Below are 20,264 nucleotides of genomic sequence, written 5' to 3' on the forward strand. Positions count from 1 at the left end.
TTCATCCTTTCTACATCTTTCTCTTGCCTTCTCTCTTCTCCATCCCCTTTGGAAAGTCTGGAATGTTCACTCTGACTAACCTTAGATTAAAGTCAACCCTAACCATATAAGCATCACTGCCAACAGTCAACTGGAAATCTTTTTTTTTTTTTTTTTTTTTTTTTCCAACTGTTTTTAAGGAGAGAGCACCAGCAGGGGAGGGGCAGAGAGAGAGGGAGAGACAAAATCTCAAGCCGGCTCCACACTCAGCATGGAGCCTGACATGGGGATCAATCTTACAACCGTAAGATGGTGACCTGAGCTGAAATCAAGAGTTGGACGCTTAACCAACTATGATAATCCAGAGATAATACTCATGTTCTATTTTTATTTGAAGATATTATTTTATAATGTTAATTTTAAAACACTCTCATTATGGCATATGACTTAAATGTGATAAAGAACCATGCTATTTCATTTGAATATGATAGTAAAGAAAATTCACAAACTTTTTATACAACTTAAAACCACACAGACTTCTATCTGAAAAATGAAATTTTGTTTAGTGTAACTACCAAAAGACTATCCAAAATATCTCAGTCTTAGAAAAAGCACAGTGTTGGGGCGCCTGGGTGGCGCAGTCGGTTAAGCGTCCGACTTCAGCCAGGTCACGATCTCGCGGTCCGTGAGTTCGAGCCCCGCGTCGGGCTCTGGGCTGATGGCTCAGAGCCTGGAGCCTGTTTCCGATTCTGTGTCTCCCTCTCTCTCTGCCCCTCCCCCGTTCATGCTGTGTCTCTCTCTGTCCCAAAAAAAAAAAAGAAAAAGCACAGTGTTTCAATAAATGCTTTATCAAAGTCTGTTATATATTTTTAATGTTTTTATAGAATTAGGTCCAAAACTATCAACAGCTTTCTGAAGGCTAAGAACTACTGGCAATGTCATTATTACATATTAGGAGGCTAATAATGTATTTTTAAAGTAATTTATTGATTCAACAACATTTAAATGGACATCTGCTTTGTGCCTGATACTATGATATGCTCTGTAAATAATTAATGAGCAAAAATGGTCACAGTTCCTGCTCTCATGGAGTCTACGATTAAGAGACGAGCACAGATAATTATTGCAGTGGTCATCAAATAAATGTAGAATTACAAGTGGGCAACTATAACATTATTCTTTTTGACTATAGTCAACAAATACATTGATCTTAAAACACTTTTAAAGAATATTTAACTTGTCAAAAGTTAAGGGGCAATGAGCTACTTTGGTCTTATTGTGGGTACATTCTTATAAATATAACTCAAATTTCCTATGGGAAATCTTCAATTGATACTATACCTATTTAATTTTTTTGAATTTATTAACAATTTTGCCAATTTTAGAAATTTTAGGAACTATTCATTAAAATCCCCAAAGACAGGGCACCTGGGTGGCTCAGTTGGTTAAGCGGCTGACTTCGGCTCAGGTCATGATCTCGAAGTTCATGAGTTCAAGCCCTGCGTTGGGCTCTGTGTTGACAGCTCAGAGCCTGGAGCCTGCTTCGGATTCTGTGGCTCCCTCTCTCTCTGCCCCCACTTGTGCTCTGTCTCTGTCTCTCAAAAATAAATAAATGTAAAAAAATTTTTTTTTAAATCACCAATGACAAATAACTGAATTTACTAATTTTAACATTTTACCAAATTTTGTTTCTTTACTTGAAAACTTTGAAGCAATGTAGATTGTATGGGATACTTTCATAGATTTTTAAGATTTTTACTTTCAATGTGATATCACAACTGCATTTTAGGAAGTTTCATTTGATTCTCACTACACCTGCCTACTAGAGGAAAGATGGATACACAGGCCAGCACATCAGGTGGGCTAAGCTGTTAGTCCCAGACAGGGAAACCTGAACTGGAGGACAGGGCTCACAGGGATGGGGAGAGAGCCTGCCGACCCCAAAATCTGCAAATACTGATTCTTTACAGCCCTCAAGCAATCTAAACCCAACTCATGCAAAACTAATAGTAGGAAACTATAAATATGAAAAGAAAAACAAGGGTTTGTTAAATCTGTATTTTGGTGACTAAGTTTAATAATTTGGCCCTTTGGTAAACTGGCTTTTAGATGATTGACTTTAGTCCATTTGGCCTAGAATTAACTATAGCACATCAATCTGACTTGGTCCTTAGTCATCAGATAAGAATATCCTGGCAACCTGAGGCTAGAATGGAGCCAGAACTGAAGAGTGAGTGCAAGTTGGCCAGAAGGGCAGAGAGGAGAAGAGCAAGGCAAGAGCCGGGGGAGGAAGGACACATAGAAAAGCCTGAACTGGCAAGAGAAATTGGGCTGAGATGAAGCCAAGGAGTACTCCAGGTCCAACTAGGATGAATGTTGGAGGCTATTTTTAAGAGTTCTATCTGTCACTGGAAAGCAGTGATGGTGTTTTAAAAGGGGGTAACATGATGAGATTTGGGTTTTGGAAAGCACTCTGGCCACAATGTGGAGAATGAACTGGAGAGCAGCTGGGGCATATGCAAGAAGATCCAGCAGAAAATTCTTAACAATGGTTTGCTGAGAGATGACAGTAGTGTGGACTGGGGCAGGAGTGAAGGAGATGGTGAACAGTGGACAGACTGGAGTAGTTGTCTTCTGTTGAGAGTGATTTTGCTTCACTGAGGTCATTTGAATATCTGAAGACATTTTTGGTAGTTACAACTGGTCTAGAGGGATGTCTCTTGGCAAATAATGCATAGAGGTCAGGGATGCTGCCAAACATCCTGCAATGTGTACAATAGTCCCGCATAATAAAGAAATGTATGACCCAAAATGCTACAGTACCCAGGCTGAGAAACAGTGGGCTAGAGAGATACTTAGGGAGTAACACAGACTTCCTGTTAGAAATTAACTGTAAGTATAATGCCAGATTTATCAAAATAAAATACAATGACCATAAAAAAAAAAACACAAGGTCAGTAACTGCTTTAGGGACAACAAAATTGAAATAAACAGGTGCAATTCAGAGCAATTATTAAATACATATGTATAGTTACTATATGCTTACACGGGATGAGAGCTGTAAACTGCATTCCCAGCTTGACAGAAATACATGGTGACTAAATCTAGCATTGTCTGCAAAAGAGGCATGCACTTCACTCTGGTAACAGTCAGCAGGATCTAAATTTAGTTTATACTCTTAGTGCATTAAAATAGCATCAAGAAGCTCAGGAAGTCTAAAACTATCACACTCCAAGTTTCTGTCTATACTGTTAATAGCTACTTGCCAAGATCTCTGTTGCCCATGTGATGATTATAGCCTATTAAAAACATGTCCTCCGCGAAGTGCTCTAAAAAAAAAAACAACAAAAAAAAAAAACCAACAAAAAAAACACCAGGAAATGTAGTTAAGTGAATGATTCCAGATAAAATAATTGGCAACACAAATATCACAATGTAGGCATTCATAAGGAATATATCTTAACTCCTGAAGTTTTGTGAGAGCTTTATGAGGCTTTTTTACTGTTTACCATAAAAGTTAAAATGCTTTCAATCAGAGTTCCAGTGTCACAATGGTAAATTAGAAAAGCAAGTAAACATTTTTATTTGAACAGAAAATCTACTAATTGCCTACATGTGACTTGGATAAAAGCTGAACTGGGGAAGGTCTGAGCCAGGCCTATTACTGAAAATGAGGAAAGATTAAGACTGTGCTTGGTACCTTAATTTATCTGTTAAACCTCTCTTCTATTCAAACAAACATAAACCAGATGGACTAACCCAATGAGATTCATGTTTTCACTTCCGTTCATAGGACCTCCTAAAATGCAGTTCGAGTTTTAAAAAAAAATTGCTTTATTTTCTGAAATTTTAGTTCAAGATGTATTCCTTCCAGGACAGTACTCTCAACTGTTGCATTCTGCAATCATCTAAGCAGATACAACCCAGGAGAATGAACTTATAAAAAGTTCAGAATTAACGTCCTAGAGCAAGGATAGTTGTTTTTTTTTTTTTTTTTTTTTTCCTATCAAGAAGCCATGAACAAAAAAGGAAAGAAAAATCAGCAGCTTCATAAAGTCAAATTAACTCATGTTAGTGTTTTCTTTTACAGGAATATATATACTGTACTCTCCTACACTCATGGGCAGGTTCTTGTCCAGTGTTAGATACATGAGATACAGAAAGTATCTGCTTCAGTCACTTTGTCCCCTCACACGTGTACTGCCCTCTTCATGCCTATGCTCCTGTGCCTATGACTATAAATAGAACTTCAGCTACGTACATAGCTACCTAGAACAAAGACTACATCTCCCAGTTTCCTTTGCAGCTAGGCCTGGCCAGGTGACAAAATTCAGTCCAAGTGAAGCTTCTGGATATTTTCTTAAAGGGAGAGGAAGCCACTTTGCTTCTTTCTTCCTGTTGGCAGGAATTTAAACATAATGACAAACCCAAGCATCAGCACAGGACATGGAGGGCAAGCTGCCCATGGATGTCAGAGCCAAAGAGAGAAGCCTGGTTCCCTGACACTAGAATGTCACACCAAACATGGAGGGTCAACAAAATATGTTTAAGTGAACAAGAAATACAAGAATTTAAAATAAATTCTTAAGTCACCATTATTTTGTTTTCTTCTGTCACTATAGATGGCTTTAATCCCAATGAATACAATGTCTTTGCATTGTACATTTCTGATCAGCTGTGTCCTCTGTCTTACTCTGGGATTCTCATTTACATACAGACTTCAAGTTACGTGTTTTTTTAGGAACTCTTCCAGCTGCCAATTTCCACAGAAAATTTTCTTTACATTTAACTAGGACTTGTGATCTATACATTTCCACCTAATTTTAAGTTTTCACAATACTGTGTATCAATATATATTAATTTGAATTTATTCTAGGCCCACACAACTAGCTGATGAATTCCTTAAGTTTGGGAAATGTTCTTTCTACTTCCTTGTATTCCTAATACTTTACTAGAGTTTATAGATGTTCATATACCTGCTAGTAATTTAATATACAGAAAGGGAAGTAAAGGAAAGAAATGAGGGAAAGAGTAAAGAAAGGAGAGACAGAAAATGAGAAGGGAAGAGAGAGACAAAGACAAAAAAAAGGACAGTCCAATAAATTTAAAAGCCACATGCAACATCTTTTGCCTCCAGATATATTTAATAAAAACTTTTACACTTTTACACCCGTGGGCATTATTGGAACGTTATAGGATCACTTTAAACACCTATTGATTAAACATTCCTGAATAGCACTTTTGAATGCATTATTGAGTGAAAATCTTTGGGGATAGGAGATGTCTCAAGCTGAAACAATAACTCCTCAGGAGTGTAGAGGATAAGAATCTCCATGGGGCACCTGGGTGGTTCAGTTTTTTAAGCATCCAACTCTTGATTTCGGCTCAGGTCACGATCTCACAGTTCACGAGTTCGTGCCCAGCATCTAGCTCCACAAAAAATGTGTAGAGCCTACTTGGGATTCCCTCTCTCTCTGTCCCTCCCCTACTCGTGCTCTCTCTCAAAGTAAATAAATAAAACTTAAAAAAAATAATCTCCTTAAACCATTCTGTTGTTCTTCTTTGTTAAAATCATTGTTAACAACAGCAACAACTGCTAATAAGAAATGAAATTGAAGAAGGCTTAAAATTTTGCTAGAAGCTCAGAATGATTATCTGACACTGTCTCTTGAGTCTGAAGAAAAGCAAGAAACCAATCCAAGGGTATGTCTATGAGCCAGGGCCAGTCAGGACACAGTTTCTCACTGTTACTGACAGAGAATAAAGAACTCAAGTCTTCTTATGGAGTTTGCCAGATTAGAAGTATCTTCTTGTTCCTACATTCCCTTATGTATCTGGCTTTCTCAATCATGGCTTACCAAATGATTTTGAACTTCTAAGTCTTGACAGTTTTGACTGTGTATGTTTCTTTTTCATGCTTTTGGATACCTTGTAAGTCTAACCCTGATTCCGGATTTTTCTCCATTTTGCCTTAATTTTGTTTAAGGCAAATTTTGACTACAATTAATCCTGGCTGATAAGAAATGGCTCCACTTTCATTCTCATTTCCATTCCTTTCTAAAAATAAGCTGTTCACTTTGGAACAATTTTAGATTTATTCCATTTTTTTTAATTAAAAAAATTTTTAATGTTTATTTATTTTTGACAGAGAGAGAGAGAGAGACAGAGAGACAGAGAGAGAGAGACAGAGCATGAGTAGGGGAGGAACAGAGAGAGAGACACAGAATCCAAAGCAGTCTCCAGGCTCTGAGCTGTCAGCACAGAGCTCGACATGGGGCTTGAACTCACAGACAGCAAGATCATAACCTGAGCCGAAGTTGGATGCTCAACTGACTGAGCCACCCAGATGCCTCTATTCCATTTACTTTTGATAATGAAGTGGTGCTTATTCTAGGAATGCAAAGTTGGTTAAGGATCCTAAAATCAATCTAATTTTTACCACTATAACAGAAGGAGAAAAAGCATGCAGCCATCTCAATAAGTGTGGAAAAAATACTTAAAAAAAATAAAACATCCATTATTGACAAAAACATCTTAGTAAAGTATTAATAAGATGAAACTTCCTAAATTTGAAAAACGTTGTCTTTAATCAAACTAGTATAGTACCTGTAAAAACAAACAGACACATAGACCAATGGAACGGAACAGAGAGCTGAGAAATAAACCCACACATATACAGTCAAGTAATCTATGTCAAAAGTGCCAAGACTACATAACCGGAAAAGGGCAATCTCTTCAATAAATGGTATTGGGAAAACCGGAAACCCACATGCAAAAGAATGAAATAGGATCCTTTATCTTTCTTACACCATATACAAAAATCAAGTCAAAAGGGATTAAAGACTTAAATGTAAGATTTGAAACCGTAAAACTCCTAGAAGAAAACATAGGGAAAGAGATCCTTGATATTGGTCTTGGTTGGTGACATCCAAAGCAAAAGTGAACAAGTGTTACCATATCAAACAAAAAACTCCTACATAGCAAAGGAAATGACCAACACAGTGAAAAGGCAACCTATAGAATGGGAGAAAATATTTGCCAATGACATATCTGATAAGCGGTTCCTCTCCAAAATATATAAGGAATTCATAGAATTCACTCAAAGAAACCACCTGATTTAAAAATGAAAGAAGCTGAAGACATTTTTCCAAAGCAAACATACAAATAGTCAACAGGTAGATGAAATGGAACTCCTCATCACTAATTATTAGGGAAATGCATATCAAAACCACAATGAAATATCCCCTCACACCTGTTAGGATGGCTATTATTAAAAGACAATAGATGAAAGTGTTGGCAAGGGTGTGAGAAAAGGGAACACTTTCTTACCACTGTTGGTGGAGATGTAAATTGTTACAAGGATTATGGAAAACAATATGGAGGGGTCTCAAAATATTAAAAATAAAACTTACCATATGATTCAGCATATATCCACTGCTGGGGATATATCCAAAGGAAATGAAATCAGTATCTCAAAGAGACATTTGCACTCTCATGTGCATGGCCACATTATTCACAATAGCCAAGCTATCAAAACAACCTTAAGTGTCTGCCAATGTATGTATGTATGTATTTGTGTGTGTGTGTGTGTGTGTGTGTGTGTGTATATACATATATATATATATATACACCACATTTTCTTTATTCATATATATCCATATATCTATATCTCATACATATATCTTATATATATAATGGAGTGTATTATATATTAATATATATGATATATACATATATATACATATATACATATATGTATATATACATATACACACACACACATATATATATGTAATACACACACACACACACACACACATATATATATATATATATATATATATATATATATATATATGTAATGGGTATTATTCATCTATATAAAGAAGGAAATCCCACCATCTGGGACAACATGGTTGCACCTGGAGAACATTAACGCTAGTGAAATATGGCAGAGAAAGACAAATACAGTACGACCTAATTTATATGTATCTAAAAAGGGTGAACACATAGAAGCAGAGGATAGAGTGATGATTGAGAGGGTTTGGTATAGGGAAAATAGGAAGGTATTGGTCAAAGGCTACAAACTTTTAGTTACAAGATGAATATGTTCTGGGAATCTAATATACAACATGGTGAGTCTAGTTAATAATAGTGCATTATATCCTTGAAATTTGTTGTGTTCTCACCACCACCACCACCACAAAAAAGGTAACTATGTGAAGTGATGGATGTGTTAATAAATTGATTGTGGTCATTCACTTCACAATGTGTATGTATATCAAACCATTAGATTGTATACCTTAAATATACATAATTTTTATTTGCCAAATACCTCTATACCTCAAAAAAAGGTGGGGAAAAAAGGTTATCTACAAAATTCCTAAAGCAGATATCATAAAGATTAAATATTGAAAAAATTCTCTCTGAGATTGACAGTGAGACAAAAATGTATTTTATACTTTTAATTGATACCATATTGAAGTTTCTAGCTAATGCGATAAGGAAAAGAAAAAACATTTTAAGAATGGGAAGAAAGAAATGAAGCTGTGTAATTATTAGCTGATGATGAGATTTGTGTGTGTATAAAAATCTCAAGGATTTCAGATATATAATTAAACATATAAAGTCAATTTAACAAGAATGCTAAATAAAAAGTCAATAATATCAATTCAATGTCTATAAAACAGGTAGAAAATGAAATTTTAAAAAACTTATAGGGCACCTCAGTGTCTCATTGGTTAAGCATCCAATTTTGGCTCAGGTCATGATTTCAGTTTGTGGGTTTGAACCCCGCATTGGGCTCTGTGCTAACAGCTCAGAGCTGGGAGCCTGTTTCAGATTCTGTCTCTGTGTCTTACAATGAATAAATAAACTTAAAAAAATAATGCATTTATTTAGGTCAATAACAGAGGACAGCATTTTCTACTTTTTAATATATTTTTTCCATATCAAGTAATATGTGCAAACAGTGTGTCATACCTTCTTAAATATAGCAATAAATTTCAAATGTGGATTCTGTTTCAGATTCTCTTTAAAAAAAATTTTTTTTTACATTTATTCATTTTGCAGAGACAGAGAAAGAGCACAAGCAGGGGAGGAGCAGAGAGAGAGGGAGACACAGAATGAGAAGCAGGCTTCAGGCTCTGAGCTGTCAGCACAGAACCTGACACGGGGCTCGAACTCACGAGTTGTGAGATCATGACCTGAGCCGAAGTCGGACGCCTAACCGACTGAGCCATGCAGACACCCCTGGATTCTCTTTTAAAACTATAGTAATATTACTGAGTTGTTCAGGGACCTTATATTCTTACGTTCTTTACTTGACTTTTCTAGTTTTTGAGAAGGAAAGAATTATTAGTTTCCTTTTGAGTGATTATACAATTAGAAGGATTAAAGATAGAAATATGTTAGACTGTGGTTAGAGAAATAGATTAGAACACCTGGCTAATAAAATAATTAGTATGATCACTCTGTATAGCTTAAATATTCTTTGATCACTATATTCTTTTTTTTTTTAATTTAATGTTTATTTTTTAGAGAGAGAAAGAAAGAGACAGAGTGTGAGTCAGGGAGGGGCAGAGAGAGAGAGGGAGACACAGAATCTGAAGGAGGCTCCAGGCTCTGAGCTCTCAGCATAGAGCCAGACATGGGGCTCGTATTCATGAACCATGAGATCATGACCTGAGCTGAAGTCAGATGCTCAACCAACTGAGCCACCCAGGCACTCTGGATCACTATATTCTGTGTTTTGCTCTAACTTCCACCAGGGTATTTTAAAATTGCACACCTTTGATTGCAATGAGTACCAGGAAGAAGAGTTCCTATGACTTAATTGACATCATCTGCACTATTAGAAAAACACAATTCAGAGGTTTATAAAATGATGATGTGCTAGGAGTCTCATCCTTGAATGTGGGAAATGGTTGATGTTTCACAGTTGATGGTTGTGTGCACTGGTACAAACTCTATGGAAGGAAGTTTGGCGAGCCGTAGCGACAGTCTGAAATGGGCAATTTCTAAGCCTCTGTACCCAAGTTACAGCAATTACTCAAAGGAAACAACTAATGACACACAAAGAGTTGCCTCTGAGGTTATTTGATGTAGCATAATTTATATTAGCAAAAACCTTACTGTAGTATAAATGTCAAATAATAAAAAATTATTAAATACCCATGGCATATTCATATTCACTTTGGAGCCATTAAAATAGGACTGTACATGAATTGTTATAAGACAGTATCTGGCCAGACAAAGCAGTAATATTCAAATGCTGTCCTCAACTAGTCACCTTTCACCTGTGATGCTATGAAAGGATACATATGCATGTGACGGAGTCAAACGAAGGAAGACATTATGCCAAGGCTCCTGTGACTTTTAATACTTAAATGACAGCAGAACAGTTCTTTCTGACATATTTTTCTGCATCAGCAGGACCTGACTCTACTTATTACAGTATCCATTTCCCCACCCTCTTCCCCCTTTTGTGACCCTACTCCCTTTAAGCAAGTTCAGAACACAATTTTTGAATTCCTGCCCATTTTACTTGATGATACCCCCTGGCTCCCATCTCCAAGTGCAGAACTGACATGATTTGCTGGATCTATGTGTCCTTCTCTGGGTTTCTTTCTATTTCCTACTGTTCTTGTTGTAACTACAAAGTAACCCCCTTTTATTTTAAAAAGTGAGCTCTTTGATATCTTACTTCTGATGCCTTATGTTCTGATTCCAAATCTCAGAATAGTTTCCTAAAAGCCTGAAGGCTTTGTGCTTTCTCATTGTGGTTTAACTCTGAACAGATCTATTCACTAGACTTTAGACTGATATATGGCACAGATATATAACCTTCTTAACCCTCGGGTTTGTGATAATTTCACTGAATTTTTATTCCTCCTCAACACGAGAAGCAAACACTACCCTTCCCCCAATTTGGTAGAGGTCCCCAATCCTATTACTTATTTTTTTGTATCATTACTGTTATTAACTCCACTGCCCAATGAGGTAGAATCAATATTTTGGATCCTGGAAGTTCATAGCTGAGATCATATTCCTACGCTGTAGGCTAAAACAATTCATATTCTTATACTGTAGGCTAAAAGATCCTAACCAGGAAGGGCAGTCATCCCCACTTTAGTGGGGAGCATCTTGTTGGTGGAAAAGCAGAGTGTATACAGAATCTCAGCTTCCTTCTCTCTCATTCTTTCTTTTTGAATGTCTTTAAAAAAATTTTTTTTAGCATTAATTTATTTTTGAGAGACAGAAAGAGCGCAAGCAGGGGAGGGGCAGAGAGAGAGACAGAGAGAGGGAGACACAGAATCTGAAGCAAGATCCAGGCTCTGAGGTGTCACCACAGAGCCTAACGTGGTGTTCAAACCCACGAACTGGGAGATCATGACCTGAGCTGAAGTCGGACGCTCAACCGCTCAACCAACTGAGCCACCCACACCCCTTGAATGTCTTTTAATGACTTACAGTGCAAACAAATAATGACAAATAATTAAGTGGGACGAAAAGTACCTTCCGGATGGTAGGTATAAAAGCATCACATTTTTGCTTTACAAAAACGTCCTCCACAGCCACACACAGAATTAAGATGGGAGGCACCAGTTGGGCTACCTGTGACTGGTAGAGAAGCATGGTGGCAGCAGCTGTTGGGGTTAATTTCTCCTTGTCTTTTCATGTCTTTAATTTTGAAATGGTTTACAAAGAAACCACATTTATTACTTTACCCTTAGAGAACATTAATGTTCACCTCTTTTTAAAATGTGGCTACTTTATCTTGAACATCCTGAACAAACCGTGTCAAGGCCTAAGTTTTGTTTGTTTTTATCTGTTTTCAATCCTCTTGTTTCCCCAACTTCATCATCCTTTAGTGCTATTCTCATACAACACTGTCTTATTTTTAGCTTTAAAATAAGAAATGTTATAGATGGGATCCTGATTTGAAAAAAAATGTACAAGTTTGCTTATGGGAGATTTGAATACTGACTGCATATTGGAACATGTTAAGGGGATTCTTCACTTTTTCAGGCATCATGGTATTGTGTTTATGTATTTTAAAAATCCCTTATCTTTTAGGGATATAAATGAAATGTTTGCGAATAAAAAAATTTTTTAAATAAAGTAGTATTTCTTTTTAAAAATGTTATAGATATAAGAAAGAAGAACTTTTTCACATTTCTAAAACACAGCCCTTCCAACCTAATAATAATAATAAGCACATATAATGTGTTTCTCAAGTTCTCGGTTTCTAAAACCTCCCTTCTACATTCACTGCCTGCTAGTAGAAGTCTCCATTAATAAAATAAAATCATGCAAAAGGCCAGTGACTATTTCATTCTAAATATATGTTCTGTATCATCTCTGTGCTCAGATTAGAAGTAATTCCTGGACAGATACATACTCAGAGTTCAGCTTGGTGGTGGACCATGGCTGTAGAGCTGCTTCCATTTACCCTGTTGAGGTAAACAGTTACATCTTCACTCTCTGCTTAGCAGCAAGTAACAAGAAACACTACATTATAAATAAAATGAAAGGGACTGAGGTCACTTCAACTCACCTTCTAAGCTTCCTCCACTTTAAAATGGTAAAATAAAATATTCATGAACTACCATTATGTGGTTGAACAAAGAGGGAGGCATTTCCTCTGACTTATATTAATCCATGATAGCCCATAGCCTCCTATCAAGTCAATTATTTACACCCATTTCTGCCTCATATATGAATAAGGAAGGTAGAAAACACAAATGGCCATGCAAATGATGCTTGTCAAGTAACATTAGAATCAACAAGTGAGACAACTAATCAATCTTTCTAACAGCATGACAAATATACTGAATCAACATTTCGAATATTCACTGGCACTTTGAACAAAAAACACTACCTAGTTCATCCACAGAATAACTTATTTCCCCAAGGGATATCCAAGGATGCCCAAGGCAACCCATCCTTTCTGAGAATTTAGGGAACATAAATGAATACTGAATGCAAGTTTATTTTCAGAGTTAAAATTTTACGCACTTTAAGTGAAATAGCAATACCGAAAGTAATTTAACATCTTTTAAGATAATTCAAAGTGCTTAACTCATTTAATATAATTATCTCTTAACATTGTTATATAGTCTCTATTTTCCTAGTGCTCTTTAGAAAGGACAAACTACCCTTCCTTTTACCATAATTTTCCCCTTGTCTATATCTAATTGAAGAGCTTTCTATCAGGAAACTTGAAAAATGGATAATTACTGCTCTGGGGCCTCTCGTCAACTATGAACTTGGGAATTGGAGTTTCTGGCCTTTCTTAATGAAAAGTGTCTGAATTAAATTTCCTTCATCTCACAAGTATCATTTTTTTTTCTTTTGGTAAAAAGTTTCCCAGAGAATCTCTCTTAATAGCCACTGGCAAAACCCATAATTCTACTACTGAAACAATGAGATCTATTTTCCAGATCATCAATCTTCATTCTCCAGACAGATACAATTGTTTGAAGAGTTGCAATTACATTATCCCTCGGTGCTTCTTCAGCCTCCACATTTGACTGATTCCACAGTTAAACAATTAAAAGGCCAAAGGAATTGAGGATTAATTTTTATCTCTAATAATAAAAAGTTCATTGCATTGAATTCCTTGGTATCAGCATCATCACCCTCCTAATTAAAAGTGCAATAGTTATATAATCTTGCAAAAGGAGAAATGGAAGTCAGTACGCATTCATGGACTATATAATGCGAGCGTAGTAACTGCAATCATCTTGACTGTATGGACAGCACCATTTTATACTACCTACAAATGAGTCAATTTAAAGTGCTAGGCTTAGCCTATATAGAGCTAACACTTAATTTCATCCTCTGATGCTAAACATTACATGTTTTTCAATAGCAAACTATATTTAGCAAGAAATAGGTCTAGTAGATTCCAAACCATGGGATCAAGAGTCAGATGCTCTACCAACTTAGCCAGCCCAGAAGCCGTTAGTAGATTCCAAACCCAAAGTAGATAACTAGGATGAACCACACACAGCATCAGCATGTATAATGTTCTACTTTAGTTGGCATCAAAGGCCAGCAGGAGGCTGTGCCTTGCAGCCTTCTAATAATCAGAAAGGAGTCGAGGCCAGCCCTTCTTCACATTCCCTTCCCTTTCTACACCACTGCTCCTATCATCTCATCATGTTACCATCAGTTCTGTTCATGTTGGGGTTCCCCTCAATGGCTCTAGGAAGACAGGCCTCCCTGTACCTGCCCAGGTACTGAGGTTTGGTTTCCACAGGCCTCCTCCCGGAGGAGGATCTCCTCCTGGTTTCCACTAGCCTCCTCCAGGAGGAGGATCTGAATTTTTCACCAGCAGCCACAGTGTCAGTGAGGTATGGTGTTGGAACCACTTTTAAGTTTTTATTTTAATTCCAGTTGACATACAGTGTAGTATTAGTTTCAGGTATACGACGTAGTGATTCAACACTTCCATACAACACCTGGTGTTCATCACGACAAGTTCACTCCTCAATTCCCATCACCTATTTCACCCATCCCTCTGCCCACCTCCCTTCCAGCAACCCTCAGTTTGTTCTCTATAGTTAAAAGTCTGTTTTTTGGATTGCGGCTCTCTTTTTTTCCCTTTGCTCATTTGTTTTGTTTCTTAAATTCCACATATGAATGAAATCATATATTTGTCTTTGACTTATTTTGCTTAGCATAATACTCTCTAGCTCCACCAATGTCATCACAAATGGCAATATTTCATTCTTTTTATGGCTGAAAAATATTCCATCATATATCTATATATCTAATCTATATCTATATCTAATCTATATCTATATCTATATCTATATCTATATCTATATCTATATCTATATCTATATCTATATCTATGTCTATCTATCTCCCATATCTTCTTTATCTGTTCATCAGTTGATAGACACTTTGGCTCTTTCCATAATTTGGCTATTGTAGATAATGCTGCTGTAAACACTCTGGTGCATGTAATCCTTTGAATTAGTGTTTCTGCATTCTCTGGGTAAATGCCTAGTAGTGTGATTGCTGGATTGTAGGGTAGTCCTGTTTTTAACTTTTTGAGGAACCTCCATACTGTTCACAGCAGCTGCACCAGTTTGCATTGGGAGCCACTTTTCAAGAGAAAATTGCCTGTGAACTTCTGGAGTACTTCATGGTCTGTATACTCTGAGTGCTTGGCACAATGCCTCAGATGAGATAGAAATTAAAAAAAAAAAAAAAAAAAAAAAAGACACCAAAACCTGGAAAAGGAAGGATTTACATTAGAAATTGGCCTGGGGGAAAAAATTGGCCTTAGGATTTGGGTCTTATTAAGTGCTCTTTTATACACTTGAGTCTCTGAGTCTTAATTTCTTCAGGGTTTGACAGTAGGAGAAACAGAAGGTAAGGAAGGTGAATGATAGGCTGGGAGAGAGATCAATGTTTTAACTGTGTGATTTATGACAACTTTCCTTGATCCCAAAACCACAGACCCCTCAACTTGCCTTCCCCTAAAACACTCCATAAAATCATCATAGAAATCACCCAACAAATACCATATTTAAACATTAAAAATTATCTTAATCTGCTAAAAGTTGATGATTTTCATCTAACACAACTAAAATTTTATTTAAAAATATACACCTTAGAAAATTACCTGAAGTCTATGTAACAGTTCATGAGTGGGCTTCTGAGAACTACTTTTTGTTTTTTCTAATTCTCTCATGAGGCAGCTGACTAGTTAAGCCAACACTTGTATTGTTTTATCAATACAACTCCATATTTTATTCATTTCAGAATTTATAGACTAATTTCAGTATCAGGACTCGTCTTCCATACAACTATCACAGTCAACTACTGGTTATTTACCCAAATAATATGAAAACACTGATTCAAAAAGGTATTTGCACCGCTGTATTTATTGCAGCATTATTTACAATAGCCAAATTATGGAAGCATCCCAAGTGTCCATGAAGAAATAAATGAATAAAGAAGATGAAGTGTGTGTACACACACATACACACACATATACACAAATATATGTACACACAAAATAAAGAGTACATTTATCTTTATGAGCACAGAATATATAGAATTGTGGAATCACTATATTGTACACCTGAAACTAATATAAAACTGTATGTGAACTATACTAGACTTTAAAAACATTTAGATGAAAATAAATAAATAATATTAAAAAAAACTATCACAGTCATACAGCCAGTCATGAAGGAAATGACCTAAACTATAGGGGAGACTCCCCTGAGACATGATGATTATTATTGGATTGCTGTTCAAGAAATGGGCTAACTAGTAAACATCAAGTGGAGGGACCTGTGTATTGTAATCTATTCTTTGGTTTCTGTTTCACAGGGTCAGTTGCTGTTTGTCATTGTCTTGACTCATCTCATGAACCCCAAATTTCTCTATTTCAAAATGCTGGCATGGAGTATGTTGCCCCACCCTAGCATTCACCAGCTGACCTGCACCTGCTGCAAGCCATATCACAGCAGGTCCTGTCACGTTGGTTCTCAACTCTTAGAAATACCTGCCTCCACCCACACAGAGTTATCCTAGAAATTAATAACTAACAAGCTACTATATTAATAACACCACTCTGTCCCTCGTATATAATATTATAAAGCAGGCATCTTTGGAGTACAGGTCAGTCATTAAGAGAACGCATCTGGAGTCCAACAGACCTGGGTTCACGTGTGACTCTCAAGAGTACTAGCTGTGTGGCCAACAGGGTGCCTTCATGTCTCTGACTCTTATCCATAGAGTGGTGCTAACAACCCTACTACCTCACTGGGTTGATGTGAAGATTAAAAATGCTGCATGCATGATAGCACAAGGACTGGTGACAGTATTTGTTCATCTGTTGGGAGCTACTGTACTAGTGCCATTGTTAATGAAAAGGGATGTGCTTTAGAGTCACAATTTGTTCAAATCATGGCTCTGCATTTCAATTTCTACATTTGCAAAGGGAGGCTGGCACCAATATGTTATAGATTTGGTTCGAACTTTAGACATAAATATATTAAAATCCTTGGTAAAACGCCTGGCACGGGGCAAGCACTCAATGAATGGCAGCCACTGTAATAATTACAGATGGAAAATGACTTTGGTTATGAGACTGTAATTCATATGCCATAACTATCAAGGTGTTTAAAGTTTAAAAGTCTTTTGATACCTTTCAAGTGCTGCTGTTCTCACTCCATCATGATCCTCACACTGGCAAGGATACATTATTCAGGCAGAAATGCACCCAGCCTTTCTCATCTTCTATCTACTGAGAAGGGTCTCACCTCTACCAGCTCAGTTTCTTTCCCTTCTCTACCTCAGAGTCAGGTTCTGTTGCCAGGCAAGTTCTCTGGGACTTCCGTGGTCTAGAAATGAAAGAAACGGGAAAGAGGAGGAAGAAGGGAGACAGGTGGGTTAGAGGTGGGGGAGGTGCCGGGGAGACTCCAGAGAAAAGATGCTGAAGGAACTGAGAGAGGGTGATAAAACTGATGAAGGGAAGGGAAAGGGAATTTCCTGAATACTGTTTCATGTATCCTTTTCTTAATATTCTAGGAACATAACTAAAAACAAACAAAAAAGAAGAGGAAGAAGAAAAAAACCATCTCCTGTTGTTAGACTATGTTCTTTCAGTTGCAGTGCTTCCAGGCTGTGCCACATGAGTTGTGGTTTCTACGGGGTAATAAATACTAGGGACTTGGCTGCTCCAGGAGGCAGAAATGCCATAGGAAATCAGGCACTGTGTAAAGACAGAGGCTACTTAATTTCTTAGGAAGGTAGCCATTTGAAGGACATGCCTTTAGAACTCAACACTCTGGAGTATCTGGAGACAGATTGCCAATGGTGTAACAAGGAAGAGAGGCTTCCCTAGTCAAATCAGAGAACCAAGGAATCAGATGACCAGGGAGATCTGCCCCAGAGTATGTGTTCCTCAGTGGACCTGGAGATGGAGTTGGGAAGCACTAGGAGCCCCATAAAAATGGGGCCCAACACCAGGGTAACATCACTTAAATGCAAGAGGTAGACTAGCAGCCCTCCATGCAGAGCAAAGAGGAGACATCTGCCAGAGAGAGAACTTGGAAGACAAAAGGAATGTGGAAAAGAAGAGTGCAAGAGAAGTAAAGTAGGCTTATTAGGCTATGCAACCATGGCAGTAAAGCACTATGCAATGGATATTTTCCATCTGCCCTCCCAGAGCCATATATGTCCCATTCTCCACCCTGCTCTGTGCCCTGGGGAGACTGACCTTTGTGGACTAGATCAGTGGTTCCCTTGTCCTCTGGCTTCCATTTGAGTTCAGTTAGTTCATGTTGGCTACCAGTAAGAGACTAGACTACAAGAAGAGAGGGAAGGCAGGCGTTTGTGTACGTCATTTTCACCCTCGACTTCGTTTGGATTTACTTCTGGTGGCAACAAACTGGCTGCACCCTTCCTAGAAGATAGCAGCTCCTTGCCTGCTGGTTGTCCCTCTGCTGTGCTGCACCTGTCTCGGGCTTCTGGCAACGGCTCTCTTCTCTCATTGTTTCAGGGTCAAGGGACAGTAATTGATTCCAGCTGTTGCTAGTTCCTGGCCCTTCTCTCTCTCCCATTTGTTCTCTTAACCCTGTCCACACTTTTGAAAATATCGCCTTCATTAAGCTCTCCTCAATTACCTGCTTGAATGTACCATCTGCTGCCTGCCCAGACACCAACAGATAGACCCCAGCACGATAACTGCACAATGAGAAAATGCAGACGCGGTGCATCGCCCTCCTGATGAAGGCAGAGGGTGAGAGAAAATATGAGACTAGAACTAAATCACTGGACTGATGACTTACTTTGGTTAGAGGATGTTTATTAACTTCATGCAAAGCCAAAGCTTGATTCATGGTAATATGATCTACTTGTAATTATTTTCCATGATGATTATTTTGGTAAAATAAGGCAATATATTTTGCAGGATTCTGGTATTCTTAGAATAAACTGATTTGCATTGTTGCCCAATGGAAAGGGTTTTTGTTTTTTTTTGTTTTTGTTTTTGTTTTTTAACCATTTTTACCACTTATTAAGTTACTTCATCTTTGTATGCCTCAATTTTCTCATCTGAAAAATGGGGATCATAATACCTTCCTTACAAGGTTAAATGGGTTCCCGCTGGATGCATGCTTGCTCACAGTAAATCCTTAACAAGTGACAGTTATTCTTGTGCTTCATCAAATCCTTTTCTACCCCAAGTGTCAGTTTAAGAAATCCAACAAGATTGTGGCCATATCAAAGGTGCTTAAATAGGGATGAACCCAATCAGTTCCCTCAGCACTGATTTAGATCTAGATGAAGAGGACTGATAAACTCCACCTGCACCCACCCTGCTTGCAGGGAAGCTATGGCCAGGTTCCAGCAATCAGCTCCTCTGTCCTATTTCCCTTTGATGAAAAATGAGCTCTGGAGTGTTTATTTTTTCAGAAATATATTCCAAACCACATCAATTTGTGCTACATGCCATACTTCAATCCTGAATTATTAATCAGTTAAAATCCTCAGAATTACTCTTGAAAATTCAAGTAAACTAGCAATACAGAATTTTCAAGCTCTAATATGACTCAAAAATTCATTTTCAAAGTCTTATCTTTTCTTTGTACTTTACTTTCCATAGTGAACATTCTTGAGAAGTTTGCTCAAGAATGTTCTGCTGAAAAAATATCAGACACATAGAATATGTTTATGAACAAATACTAAATCTTAGTTCTGTTCTTTTGTATGTTAGGCATCCTACTTGGCACAATATTTTTAGCATTACCATACCTTCATTCACACGTACAATAAATATTTACTGAGTGCTATTCACAGACCTAGATTCTGGAGAATCTCCAGATAATAAATACATAGAAATGTATGCCCTAATGGATCTTATATTCTAAATACAAGGTCAATGTATCTTCTTCATCTTTCCTATATCTCTATTTACCAAAAAGTACTGGATTGCCAATGAATCTAGTGTTTCCAGAAACAATATAGGATGTCCAGTAATGTGAATTTCAGATCAACAATAAATAAGTTTTTTAGTATGTCGCAAATATTTTGCTTGACTAGAGGTATTCATTGGACATTTTTATACTAAAAATTATTTTTAAACTGAAATTCAAATTTAACTGGGCATCCTGTCTCCTTATAGGCTAAATCTGGCAGTCCTAAAGGAAGACACTACTCTGTACCCTAGTTGCTGAGTGACTTCGTGCACATAATTTAGTTTTTCTGGACCTCAGTTTGTTCATCCATAAAATGAAGGATCAGGTCCAAGG

The 20,264-nt window shown here is 37.3% G+C and overlaps 1 protein-coding gene across 6 annotated transcripts in view; it reads right to left on the reverse strand.

The window, feature by feature from the left end:
* The window catches only part of ZNF385B (zinc finger protein 385B), a 407,917-nt gene that overhangs the window by 220,875 nt on the left and 166,778 nt on the right, over window positions 1–20,264 (reverse strand). Inside the window, exon 1 of one of the 6 annotated variants that reach the window (XM_045480389.1) lies at window positions 12,383–12,422. The exons of the other annotated variants lie outside the window; for them this stretch is intronic. The gene's annotated coding sequence lies outside the window, so the exon portion shown is untranslated. Of the gene's footprint in view, window positions 1–12,382; window positions 12,423–20,264 lie in introns of those variants that run through there. 6 annotated transcript variants of the gene reach the window in all.

The sequence above is a fragment of the Leopardus geoffroyi genome, chromosome C1 (assembly GCF_018350155.1).
Source record: "Leopardus geoffroyi isolate Oge1 chromosome C1, O.geoffroyi_Oge1_pat1.0, whole genome shotgun sequence".
In the NCBI taxonomy this organism is placed as follows: domain Eukaryota; kingdom Metazoa; phylum Chordata; class Mammalia; order Carnivora; family Felidae; genus Leopardus; species Leopardus geoffroyi.